The sequence below is a fragment of the Scyliorhinus canicula genome, chromosome 11 (genome assembly GCF_902713615.1).
Source record: "Scyliorhinus canicula chromosome 11, sScyCan1.1, whole genome shotgun sequence".
In the NCBI taxonomy this organism is placed as follows: Eukaryota; Metazoa; Chordata; class Chondrichthyes; order Carcharhiniformes; family Scyliorhinidae; genus Scyliorhinus; species Scyliorhinus canicula.
The window spans coordinates 74,419,500-74,433,041 of NC_052156.1; the positions used below are offsets into that span (position 1 = coordinate 74,419,500).

Here is a 13,542-nt window from a genome sequence, read left to right on the forward strand (position 1 = left end):
GGCCTCCATAAAACCGCAACAATTGGTAAGCCAACCTGTCAAGATCATGAGACCAACTGACTTACCTGAATTTGGTATTCTGCAAGATGTGCTTTGATTTTATTTTTCAATTGGCATACGCAGATAGCATCAATGCTGCAGTTGAATTCTCAGGAACTTGGCCATTAAAGTCTATAAATCAGTTGGCAGGGTTTTAATCTCTGGATCCTTTTTTTTTGGTGTAATTCTAAAATTAAGTTTTCATGCCCTGCAGCCTCGAGAATGGAATGTGTCCCCATAAAATCGAGCATTGACAACACACAGTGATGCATTAAATGAACATTCCTGACCTTGGCAATGTTAAATCCAAAGTGGAATGTTCATACTTAAAGTTTATTCTGGTTTCTGCATACCGTATTTGCACAGTATGATTGTGTAGGTATCTTGTGGCATGTTACTGAGTGATCTAACGTTGAGCCGACACTATTGGCTACTGTACACAACTTGGCTTGATCAATGGGACCCTGAGCCGTGACATATTTATTCTTTTATTGGGAAGGCTTGACTGGAAGAACAGCTGGAACAAGCGAGGTCTTGTTTAGCATTTTTCCCTTTTTACTTGGGGACAGGGGGGGTTGGTTATTGTTTCAAGGATGTGGTATAAACCAACAAGTAATGACATGCGCTCAGAATGCTGGTATCTGATGAGCAAGCTTCCGAACCGGTCTGATGTGATGGGTTCTGTTTTAACAAAAGGCCTTTGAGCCACAGAGTAAAGAGAATGAGATATGCACACCACCAACACAGTATCTGGATGAAGGTGAACTGTTAGTCCTGGGAACAGTCTCAAATAAAGGAGAGATCACTTTGGATTGGCTGTTGTGGTTTGGCTGGTGGCTCGGCCAAATTAATTTTATCCCCACAACCCTTCTCCATTGCAGTTGCCTTGGCGTGAGTTGGTCGTCATTAATTCCTGAAAACCATGGAAACCTGAAGCCCTTATATAATGGCCTTTTAGACTTTCACATGCTTAACAGGAGGGCTCTGGTCAGATGATCTCCAAATATGGGAAATAAACCTATCAACGGTTAGACACAGGCAGCTGAGTCTCAAAACAAGGTCATTCGCATTTCTCTCCAGCACTGAAATCAACAAAGAGATGTTATATAACGTCTATTTATATCCTGTTTTCTCACTCAGTGCACAGCACACAAGAGCTTTTTGAAAGTGGGAGGTTTTTTAATGAGCTCTTACATTTTGTTTCACCTTTCAAAGCGACAGGAGTTAGCTTGCCATTGGAAAAGGGGGGAGGGGGGGGAATTCATTTGCAAATGTTGGTGATGATGGCCTGCTGAGGAGAAAATGAGCTGTGGAATAAATTGTATTCAAAGTCTTTTCATATTAGGGTTAAATGTTGACTTTGTGCTGGTGCTTTGATAATTACCTGCCAGGTATTCTGATAGCCTGAATCAACTAAGATAGTTATCATTTTATGGCTGGCAGAATGTGACGTTTAATACTAAGTGACAATTGCAGTATTTCATTCCAAAATTGCCTCCTCACCTCCCCCGATACCTCTCAGATGTACTATTGTATAATAAATGCTCACTCATGAGTCATGGCCCATCTGCAGTGCCTGTAACAGCAAATTCTGTGTTGCTGTCTCCATTTAAAGCACCATTTATTACAGTGAAGCCACCCTAGTTATTGTTGGATAAACAAGGCACCAGGCCAAAATAACATCTTGTGCTAATATGGTACCTTCAATGAAGCAAACTTTCCCTTGGAGCATCGCCAGATTTTCAGGGGGAGGATGAGGGTTTGGGGGGAATAAAGCATTGGATGGCAGTGCAGGCTGAGCTAGGACAGGCAACATGGTCAATAAAGGTAGGATTGCCAGCTCTGGTTGGGCACAATCCTGGCGATTTGATCACGGAACCTCAATTTGGCCCATTCCCATCGTTGATTAGTTACTACTGCATTCAACCTGGTGATTTCTGCCTTCCCAAACCCATTGCAAAGTAAAAGAATTCTCCATTACCTGTTTGACTAACATTTGAAGTTCCTCAACCGCCTTCTTCACCCAATATTAAACCAAGCAGTTAAAAAACCATTATTTTTAAAAACGCATGTGATTTTGTTTCACTCTGGTTGTTAGCAGCAGTCCAAAGATGTGCAGGTTAGGTGGTTTAGCCATACTAAATTGCCCCTTGGTGTCCAAAGATGTGCAAGTTAGTTGGGTTTATGGGGTTAGGGCAGGGCATTAGGCCTAGGTAGGGTGCCCTTTTGGATGGCCACTGCAAACTCAATGGGTCGAATGGCCTCCTGCAATGTAGGGTTTCAGTATCTAGAAAATGAATTTTCAATTCCTGAAAACTGCAGAACATTGGCAAATCCAGTAGATTTTGAAGGGGGTTTTCTCCGAAGGCAGGAAATATCGCCACGTGTTGGGCTTGCATTTTTTTTTCTCTGATCACAAGCATGCTACACTCTCGATCTCTCTGCACATGCTTGCACCGTGACTTTCATTGGTTCCTGGTACCAGAGAAGACCTGTGACAACATTGGTAAGTCTATGGAATCGACTTTGCAGCAGTTAGACATTTCACACAGTGGCACATACATCTTGGTGAAAGTCCCTACCCACTTATGTCCTAAACGATGATGCACAAGTACATGGTGGAATGGGTTCCTCTGAAAAGAAGCCCAATAATGTCAATGGGACAATCGAGGGAAATGCAACTAGGTTTCCCTGCACAGGATCTCAAACAAAAGATCCTGATTTTCGTTTCTGTGCCGATCGATGGGCACAAATTGCCCATAAAAGCAGTCTTCTCCAATAACAATTGCTGAGATGCCAATTTTAAAACCATTCAATGCTTGAACCTGCCCCTGTATTAGTTGATAGCTGAGTTAGGGCAGCTAACTGAAGATATGGTCACTAGACTAAGATTGCCAGTACTGGGTAGGCACACTTCCTCCACCACCGACTAAAAGTGGCAGCAGTGTGGACCATTTACAATATGCACTGTAGGAACTGCCAAGCCTCCTTAGACAGCACCACCCAAACCCATGACCACAGCCAGCCGAAAGAGCAAGGGTAGCAGGCACATGGGAACACCACCACCTGGAAGTTTCCCTCCAAGTCACTCACTGTCATGGCTTGGAAATGTATCACTGCTCCTACACTGTCGCTGGACCACATTCCTGGAACTCCCTCCCTAACAGCACTGTGGGTGTCCCTACATCACAGACAGTGCAGCTGTTCAAGGCAACTTGCCACCGCCTTCTCGAGGGCAATTATGGATGGGCAATAAATGCTGGCCTGGTCAGTGATGCCCACATCCCATGAATGGATAGAAAAAGAAAAACTCAACGCCAGAGTTTGTTGGACTTGGAATTGAGGCAAAATTGGTTGCCTGGGCATGCCATCCTGTTTGAGAAGAGAAAGGACACCAAAGGTCCTGAGACACGGTTTGAAAAGTGAGTTTTGGGGCCAGCCTCCAGGACGCCATCGTTTTTATGTTTGCTTTTGTATCTGCCATCAACTTTTTTTTTGAAGATTGTGTGTTTTGCTCCCTTACATCAGCAGGAATGCTGGCTGGAAAGAATCACCTAGGGAACTGAATTGTCAGCCAATGCAGTCAGTCACTAATCCCGGGTGCTTCAGCAGCCCTGTCATTTCGCAGTGTGAGGTCATTCGGCTTCATTACACTGTTGCGCTGAGTGACTTTTCATTATTAATCCCCCTCGAGGTTGTTGACGGCCACCTTTTGGAGGGTGAGGGGCAAATATGCAACGAGAAAAGCTAAATCATTTTTCTTTCATTCTTGGAGCTGGGCCAGAATGGAACAACGCTTACCATTTAACATTTTCACCTTATCAGCACTGCAATTTCCTGTGAGGGAAGGGGCTGTTTAATTTCAGCCACTTAATTTCCCTGTGTGGTGTGACATTCCCAGTCAGTCACCCCGCCAACACCCAAAAAAACAAACATTTTCAGTAAACAGCGTGTGAGCAGCTGTGTTGGCTGGGCTGTAGCCCACGCTGCTCGGTCATCACTCATTTAAGGTTAACTTGCCAGATATGCAGAGGACATGAATAATGGAGGGTGCTGCACTGCAGGGCATGCAAGCTGAAACTTTTATCAGCAATGTCACAGGGAGAGGCTGGCATGAGCTGCCTTGAACTCTACGCGGCAGCATTCTAGGGTTTTCCATTGGCAGGCTGTACTGCTTTCCTACTGAATCAGCTGCTGCAGTGGAGCTGGGAATGGAGGGGAGCTGTAGGATATAAATTGGCCTCATTAAAACTTTTCACTTTGCTGCAGCCTTTGCTTTCTGTCAAAGCCAGGCTGCCTGTGCAAAAAGATAAATGCTGTTTAATTCTATGCAAGCCAGTGGAAACCTTGCGAGGTTCATTGGTGCCACTGTCTCTCTTGTTTCTTCTTTCTTAGATATAGACGTTACTCAAGTCTGTGTCCAGACTGTCCCCTCACTTCAATCTGGGTCTCTTCTTTGAGAGAGGCAGACAGCTCTCTGGAAACCTGGCAGTGATTCTGCGCTTAAAACTATCGACTAAGGTAGATCATGCGAACTGACAAGCTCAAGCTCCATAAATTATCAGGTGAAGAGAGGAACAGTTAATCGCAGTGCAGTACTTTTGACAGCAGGTTTTTTTTTTAAAAAACACTGATTTTATAGTTCTCATGCTGTCTATTAAACCGAATGTAGCCAATCTGCAGCAGTTCAGTTTTTAAAAGCTGCTGAATTTTTCAACCATCTCTCCTCCTCTTTGAATTATTCCTGCCTTGAGACATTGATAAGTGAATAAAAATTGAACTTTGCAATCAGAATTTTGTCTCTCTAACTGCCCCCCCCCCCCCCCCCCCCCGGCCTGCAAAAAAAGACAATCGGAAGCCCTTATTAATGCAGAGAAAGACATGTATGGGCATGTGGTGGGGGGGGGGGGGGGGGGGGGGGCTGTTGCAAGGGGAATGAGGGCTTCATTGCGATGGAACTTTCTCACTGATTTCATACAGTGCTAGCTTCTGTGTATGGTGACTGTTGCTATGGAAATGAGCTGTTCCAGGCTGATATCAACTTGGTGGTAGCTTCCCCCACATCACCCACGCAATGACACAGGGCTTTCCAAGTTCTGAATGAAAATGCTTCAGGCACATCTTCTATTCCGGAAGGATTGCAGGCGGTGAAAAACGTTTGTTTTACCAAGGCTACATGGAGAAGAAGCAATGAAACTGTCAAGGGTGTTAAACTGCAGTGCTGAAGACTAATTCTAATTGCCATGTCAGTTGCATATTGAAATTTCATAACCAATAGCTGGTTAAGTGGCATCCATTACCTGGTGAAATTACAATACAAGAAACTTTGATAAAGCTGGGTTGACTATTGATCCCCGTATGCAGATACGTCAAGTTGACAGTGGGAGTTAAGTGGAAAGCAAATTTTACTTGGGGTGTATAACTCAGTAACGCCTCCCACCCACTTCGTTTCAGTTGAAATCAATAAATTTAGTTACCAGCTTTGTGGAGAAAAATTACATAATTTAAACAATTAGAGATTACAGAATTTAAAGCAGCCTTTCCAGTTAAGATTTGTGAGCTGTTAATAATTGAGCGTCTTTACTTCGGTCCGATCTTGTTTGTGGGAAATTGCTGATTCAGAGGCTTTTGGCCTGGCTATTGGAGTTTATATTTTAATGTTTGTGTGCATGGAGACTGGGGTGGGTACTTGAGATTACATGTCTATCTTCTGTAAAAGGGACAAATACGATTTTTCTGCTCCTGGGATGCAGGGGGACATTGATGAACTATTAGAACATAGAACGGTACAGGCCCTTCAGCCCACGATGTTGTGTCGACCATTTATCCTAATCTTTTTATTTATTTTTATTTTTTTCTTTTAAATTTAGAGTACCTAATTCATTTTTTCCAATTAAGGGGCAATTTAGCGTGGCCAATCCACCTACCCTGCACATCTTTGGATTGTGGAAGCGAAACCCACGCAAACACGGGGAGAATGTGCAAATTCCACACAGACTGTGACCTAGAGACGGGATCGAACCTGGGACCTCAGCGCCGTGAGGCATCAGGGCTAACCCACTGTGCCACCGTGCTGCCCCCATTTATCCTAATCTAAGATCAACCTAACCTACACCCCTTCAATTTACTGCTGTCCATGTGCCTGTCCAAGAGTTGCTTAAATATCCCTAATAACTCTGACTCCACCACCTCTGTTGGTGGTGCATTCCACGCACTCACCACTCTGTGTAAAGAACCTACCTCTGACATCTCCCCTGTACCTTCCTCCAATCACCTTAAAATTATGTCCCTTCGTTTCCACCCTGGGGAAAAGTTACTGACTATCCACTCTATCCATGCCTCACATCACCTTGTACACCTCTATCAAGTCACCTCTCTTTCTTCCTTTGCTCCAGTGAAGAAAGCCTTAGCTCCCTCAACCTTTCTTCGTAAGACATGCCATCCAGTCCAGGCAGCATCCTAGTAAATCTCCTCTATGCCTTCTCCAACACATCCACATCCTTCCTATAATGAGGCGACCAGAGCTGGACATAATATTTCAAGTGTGGTCTAACTAGAGTTTTATAAAGCTGCAGCAAAACCTCACGGCTCTTAAACTCAATCCCCTATTAATGAAAGCCATCACACCACATGCCTTCTTAACAACCCTATCAACCTAGGTGGCAACTTTGAGGGATCTATGTACGTGGACCCCAAAATCCCTCTGTTCCTCCACACTGCCAAGAATCCTGCCTTTAACCCTGTATTCAGCATTCAAATTCAACCTTCCAAAATGAATCACTTCACATTTATCAAGGTTGAACTCCATCTGCCACTTCTCAGCCCAGCTCTGTATCCAATCAATATCCTGCTGTAACCTGCAACAACTCTCAACACTATCTATAACCCCCAACCTTTGTGTCATCGGCAAACTTACTAACCCACCTTTCCACTTCCTCGTCCAAGTCATATTGTCCTGTGAAGATGTGGAGAATCATCTTGGAAGTGCAGCTGTTCATATGGTGATCATGGTGCTGCCATAGTAGCATTGGATAGAAGATTCAAAGCCTAAGCCATCTCTGTTAGCTCTATACCCTATTTCAATGCCTCTGTGTAGGCTTCGCAAAACTCTCCTGCTTGCACCTGGACTCTTGCGTCTCCCTCACACACTTGCTGACCGACACTGACAGCATTTCAATTTTTTAAACCTCATCTTGGGCTGGATTCCCCCTCCCCACCTGAGCCACATTTCTGTTTCAGCAGGCCGACGGGATGCTCCGTTACACTGGCTGGTCAATGGGGTTTCTCATTGTGGGGCAGCCATATGCCGTCTGAAAATCCCTGGGCTGCTGGCAAAATGGAGCATCCTGCCGGCGGAGAATCCAGCCCCTAGACTTTTGAATACCTCCATGGCCTCCCCCTCCCTATCTCTGTAATTTCTTCAAGTTTTACAACGCCCAGTTCGGTTTAGCTCAGTTGGCTAGAGTACGGCCATCAGTGTTGGTTCCATTTCTGTACTGGCTGAGGTTATTCATGAAGGCCCCACTTTCTCAACTTTGCCCCTGGTCTGAGGTGTGATGATCCTCAAAGGGAACAGCAACCTCTGGTCATCTGGAACTATGGCGACTTTACTTATCTCTGTGGTCCTCCGATCTAGGCTTTGTCCACATCCTTGATGTTCATTCTGGATGTAGTCCAGGCCTCCCTCTCCTCCTTTAAAACACTCATTAAAATCTACGCAAACTTCCAATGTGATCTTCGTTGCCAGAAAAATCTGAAGAAAATGTTGAGAACAACACCAGGAACTATTGATTGCCTTCATCGATCTGACCAAAGCATTTGGCTCAATACATTAAGTCTCTGTGGATTGTGCCCCAAGGGTTTCAGTGTCCCAAGAAACTTAATCATAATTACTTTGTGATGATAGGACCGCAACTATCTTGGGTCAGAGATCTGAAACATGCACCTTCAAAATCCAGATTGTTGGCAAGCAAGGCTGTGTGATAGCCTCCATACTATTTGTAATCTATCAGGTTCAAAGATCAACTGTCCCCTACCCTCAACATCACCCCAATCCTGGGTGTTCTCCAGGTTCTGCTGTAAGCATGCATGGGCTGTATGATTATTGGAGGAGTTATGAATGAAGTAAGCCATGTTTAATCATCCGCAAGCATCCTCACTCCTGACCTTGTAATAGAAGGAAAGCCATTGAGTCTTGCATTCCATAAGACCACAGACATAGGCGCAGAATTAGGCCACTTGGCCTGTCGAGTCTGCTCCGCCATTCAACCATGGTTGCTATTTTGTCATCCCGATTCTCCTGGATTCTCCTCATAACCCCTGATCCCCTTATTAATCAAGAACCTATCTATCTCTGTCTTAAAGTCACTCAGTGAATTCGCCTCCACAGCCTTCTGCGGTAAAGAGTTCCACAGATTCACCACCCTCTGGCTGAAGAAATTCCTCCTCATCTCCGTTTTAAAGGATCATCCCTTTAGTCGGAGATGGTGTCCTCTGGTTCCAGTTTTTCCTACAAGTGGAAACATCCACTCTATCCAGACTTCGCAGTATCCTGTAAGTTTCAATAAGATTCCCCCCTCATCCTTCTAAACTCCGAGTACAGACCCAGAGTTCTCAATCGTTCCTCGTACGACAAGTTCTTCATTCCAGGGATCATTCTTGTGAAGCTCCTCTGGACCCTTTCCAAGGCCAGCACATCCTTCCTTAGATACGGGGCCCAAAACTGCTCGCAATACTCCAAATGGGGTCTGACCAGAGCCTTGTACAACCTCAGAAGTACATCCCTAGGCTTGTGTTCTAGCCTTCTTGACATGAACGCTAACATTGCATTTGCCTTCTTAACTGCCGACTGAACCTGCACATCAACCTTCAGAGAATCGTGAACAAGGACTCCCTAGTCCCTTTGTGCTTCTGATTTCCTAGGCATTTCCCCATTTAGAAAATAGTCTGTGCCTAAATTCCTCCTTCCAAAGTGCATAACCCCACATTTTTCCACATTCTATTTCATTTGCCACTTCATTGCCCACTCTCTCCTAGCTTGTCCAAATCCTTCTGCAGCCCCCTTGCTTCCTCAATACTACTTGTCCCTCTACAGATTTTTGTATCATCTGCAAACTTAGCAACAGTGCCTTCAGTTCCTTCTTCCAGATCATTAATGTATAGTGTGAAAAGTCGTGCCAGCACAGACCCCTGAGGCGCACCACTAGTCACCGGCTGCCATCCTGAAAAAGACCCCTTTATCCCCACTCTCTGCCAGTAAGCCAATCCTCTATCCATCCCCAGATCTTACCCTTAACACCATGGGCTTTTAACTTATTTAACAGTTCATAAACATTTTGAGTTCTGAGTATTCCTGATTGCTCCAAAATACTGCACTACATGGTTATGGAACAGGAATCTATGCTCATTGTTTTCTGTAGAGTAGGCTCATGAATTCACATAAATAACCCAGCAGTGTCCCACAGGAAGGGCAAGACAAAATTACAGGGCCAGTTTACTTTTATTAAATTCCTACTGAGTATAATTGAGCACTTGTATACATGCTGAACTTGTCTTCTATATAGTAGAATTCTGTCTCTCTTTAACTGGATAGAAGTGGTTATGTAGCACAGCTAGATGAGTATTGACTGCAGGCCTAGAGACACCTGGAGGGGAGGCAGGACTTGAGGGGCTGACAGGTCTATCGTAAGTAGCACTGCTTTAAGCTTTGAAGTTTCTGCAAGTGGTTCCCTTTCAGCGCTCTTACCACGTTTATAATCTGAACCTTTCGGATACAGCTCCTTGGGTGATTCTTTTAATAGAACATAGAACAGTACAGCACAGAACAGGCCCTTCAGCCCTCAATGTTGTGCCGAGTCATGATCACCCTACTCAAACCCACGTATCCACCCTATACCCGTAACCCAACAACCCCCCCTTAACCTTACTTTTATTAGGACACTACGGGCAATTTAGCATGTCCAATCCACCTAACCCGCACATCTTTGGACTGTGGGAGGAAACCGGAGCACCCGGAGGAAACCCACGCACACAGGGGGAGGACGTGCAGACTCCACACAGACAGTGACCCAGCCGGGAATCGAACCTGGGACCCTGGAGCTGTGAAGCATTTATGCTAACCACCATGCTACCCTGCTGCCCCTTAAGTGAGACATGTTTCAGGATAAGATGAATGTGGTCTTCTCCAGCAGAGTAGTGATCTGTTGATGGGCTGATAATTAAAGTGGAGTGACTTGAGGAGAAATGATTGATGTAAAAAGACTAACAGAGACAAAATCTGGTTCAAAAATGTCCAAAGTTCAGGAAGTGCTGGTTCACATTACTAATTCAGTAATGCAGAATACTATCTCGGCACAGGAAGAAAGCCCCTCATGGCATTGTTGAACTGTGGTCAATGAAAGCTACAGATGAACTCAACAGGGATGCCAAGGGTGCATGCAAAGCCTTGGTGACTCAGTTTTTCTTAAGTTGACAAGGTGCCCTAGCAGTAACTATGCTTACTGGAACAAGATTTCTGTAGCCAAGCAGCATTAAGATGGAAAAGGTTTAATTACCGTTTTGGGGAGGTCACTAGGCATCATTTCGAGGAAAATCAAGATTTGTCCCTACTGCTTATCTTTTCACACACTACCTAACCTGACTCCATCTTGCTGTCTTAACATTGTGACAGTGACCTGTTCTAATTTTATGGCCTACAACAGAGGGCAGGATTGGATCCAGTGTACTACCAAGACTTTTATCTGAGTTCTTAAATCCATTCAGTAACTTCACTTTCTTTCAATTGGCATTTCTGAGGAAGTTTTTTGTCGGGATGATGGAAAAGTACATGGACATTCTGCTGACTGAGAGAACCAAAAATAAGTCAAAATTCCAAACGACATGTATTTTTTTTGAGGGGAGGAGGGGCGGTTACTATGAGCTGTGCCTAGCACTACGTATAAAATGACTTTGCTTTTTGAATTGAAAACAATAGTGTTGGGCAAAGGCCAAAAGTATAGGACACCATCAAGGTTGAACAGAATAAGAAATGAGGTAAATCAGGAAGCAGTGATTATTGAAAGATGTCCTGTTTTGGTGTTTGTAAATGCCTACATGATGGAAAGGCGGAAAGAAACAAGGTTTTCGATGGGGGAAGGGAAAGAAAGAAAATAAGAAGGGAATTTGTTCAACAGAGAGGATCTAAGGGGGAGGTAGAACATTTTGTCCAACGCATTTTCTGTTCAGAGAGAATGAGAGGGGTGAATTTCTTTTTTAAATTGAGCAAGCGGCTCGAGGTCAAAGTTGAGGGCGATTGCCTGTGAAAACAAGCATTTGTTTTTCCACCCATTGTCGGGAGGTGCAAGAGTGGGGAGGAGCTTCCAAGATTTGGTAGCAGTGTTCAAACTTGAATAGACTCTGGCTTTACAGAAAACCAAGCGTAGTTGAGGGGTGAAAAAAAAGTACTGGCCCAAATGAGGACATCAGACTTTCTGGAATCCGTTTGAGATGTGGATGATTCACTTGAGGTCACTGGAGGTGGTTAAGTCAAAAGGTTATTGGGTTAAGCCGAGATAAATGTTAATGCTGCTTAGACTAGAAAAATCATGAAGAAACCATCAAGAGTAAAATTTTCCTATCTCTGCAGGACTGCAGATTGTATCCTTTTAACGTCTTTTGAGATTAAATGGAAAAATATTTTTCTCTGTACCGCTGAAGGCAAGGAGGGGAAGGAATCCTGCTCAGTTTGTGAGAAGACTGAAGGTAGATGCACTGAGTCCATGCAATTTGAGGGGTGTTACTTGAAATGTATTATCATCAGCAAAGGGTCAGATAGAGTTGGGTAATCAATTGAGAAAATCACGATGGAAGAGAGTTGGTAGGAGCCCTAAGTTTAATGGTCATCATCAACCATAATGCAGTAAGAATGATTTCAGGGGGAACTGGAAAAAAGGCTTGCTGGATAACTTGTGCACAAAGAAATGACAGATGATTCATCAACTGTTGGAAGAGCAGAAATTGTGTAATGAATCTACTGATTCTCAGTATGTGATGGTCTAGTTGTGTAAATAAAAATAATATGGGTTAAAAAATAAGATACTTACTTTTTCAAAAGGTGTAGTTTGTATTTGGAGCTCTTACCTTAAAATGGGTCAGTTCGTTCAGCTGATGAATGGCTTCTGGGCTCTTGTTAGCTCCATTGTATACTGTCCACCAACTTTCAACGCTGATTCTCACTCTGATGTATATTCCTTACGTATCACTCCCAACCCAAGTCCCATTTTGGGTTGAGAATGATACCCAATACTTTACTACTGAGGCTGAAAGCCCACCGCCAATGTGATGCGCCATGTTCCTTAACTCTCCAGTTTGTCTGGCAAATTAAAGCTTATAACTGTTTGCAGGGAAACCACTACAGTGATTAATAAAACTTCATTAGTTTCTTATTATCAATATGAAATATAATTGGAGCATGGAGAACCAGAAGCCACAGCACAAGGCAAAATTTCAGAAATCATGAGAAAAACTGCCTTTTCGTTGGTATACAATCTTTGGGACAGAGTTTTAAGTAGAAATCAAACTTGACCCATTGCCTGTGTTGTTCACCAGTCTCATTTGAGTGGCCCAACCTGGTAGCAATAATCTCTTTTTGCTGTAAGTTGTACGAGACGACGTTGTAACTCTTTCTGCTGAGTTACAATGGCTGTTTGGGGCAATTCAGAGGTTCCCAGCCCAAAATCACTATTATTCTACCGCTTATTGATGTGGAAGCTGCAGCAGCAATGATGGGAAAATTCCGAGCTGGGGTAATTGGATAATAGGACCTGGCAGAATGAATCCGTTTCTTCACTGTCAAGATGTTTGTCCAATGCATCCAGGGTGTGGTTGCCATGGCCTGTAGGATCTTGTCTATTTTTAAAGTCCGCAACTGTAGGTGTCAAACTTTATTGCACTGTGGAGATTTCCCCTATGTGAGCAAGTTCGATAAAATATGGCTTTGAATGGAAAATCTCCAAGGGAGGCACAGTTCCTTGTCTTCAGTACTTATTTTTAACCTACGTGATAAGTAATGAGGGCGGTTACAGGAAGCACAATGTTACGTGTGTTTAATAAAAACAGAAAATGGTGGAAACATTCAGCAGGCCCGGCATCATTTGTTTAATTTGGTCTGTAATTACAAAGTGATTCCTAGAAGCTTGTAGCCTGTGCTTTGGCCCTTTAACAAGATTCTCATGCTTTTTTTGTCTCTATTGGAAACGACAACAACACATTTTCTCAATTTTTAGTTTTCTTTCGGTTTGCATCCAGACCCCCCCCTCTTCCCCCCCCCCCCCCCCCCCCACCCCATTCCACCGACTCCCCCCAAGCCTCTGCCACCCCACTCCATTCTCCTGTCCCCACAACCCTTGAAGACCAAGCAACAGGTGGCCCATTGTTCTGGGTAGGGCTTGATTCCCAGCAAGAGGCAAAATAACTGTTCACCAACCAAAAGGATGTTTACATCTTGCTGCATGGATATGAAGAGAA

At 44.0% G+C, this 13,542-nt stretch overlaps 1 protein-coding gene across 4 annotated transcripts in view; it reads left to right on the forward strand.

The window, feature by feature from the left end:
• LOC119973141 (inositol 1,4,5-trisphosphate receptor type 1) overlaps positions 1-13,542 on the forward strand; it is a 624,311-nt gene that overhangs the window by 378,310 nt on the left and 232,459 nt on the right. The gene's annotated exons all lie outside the window — the stretch shown is intronic.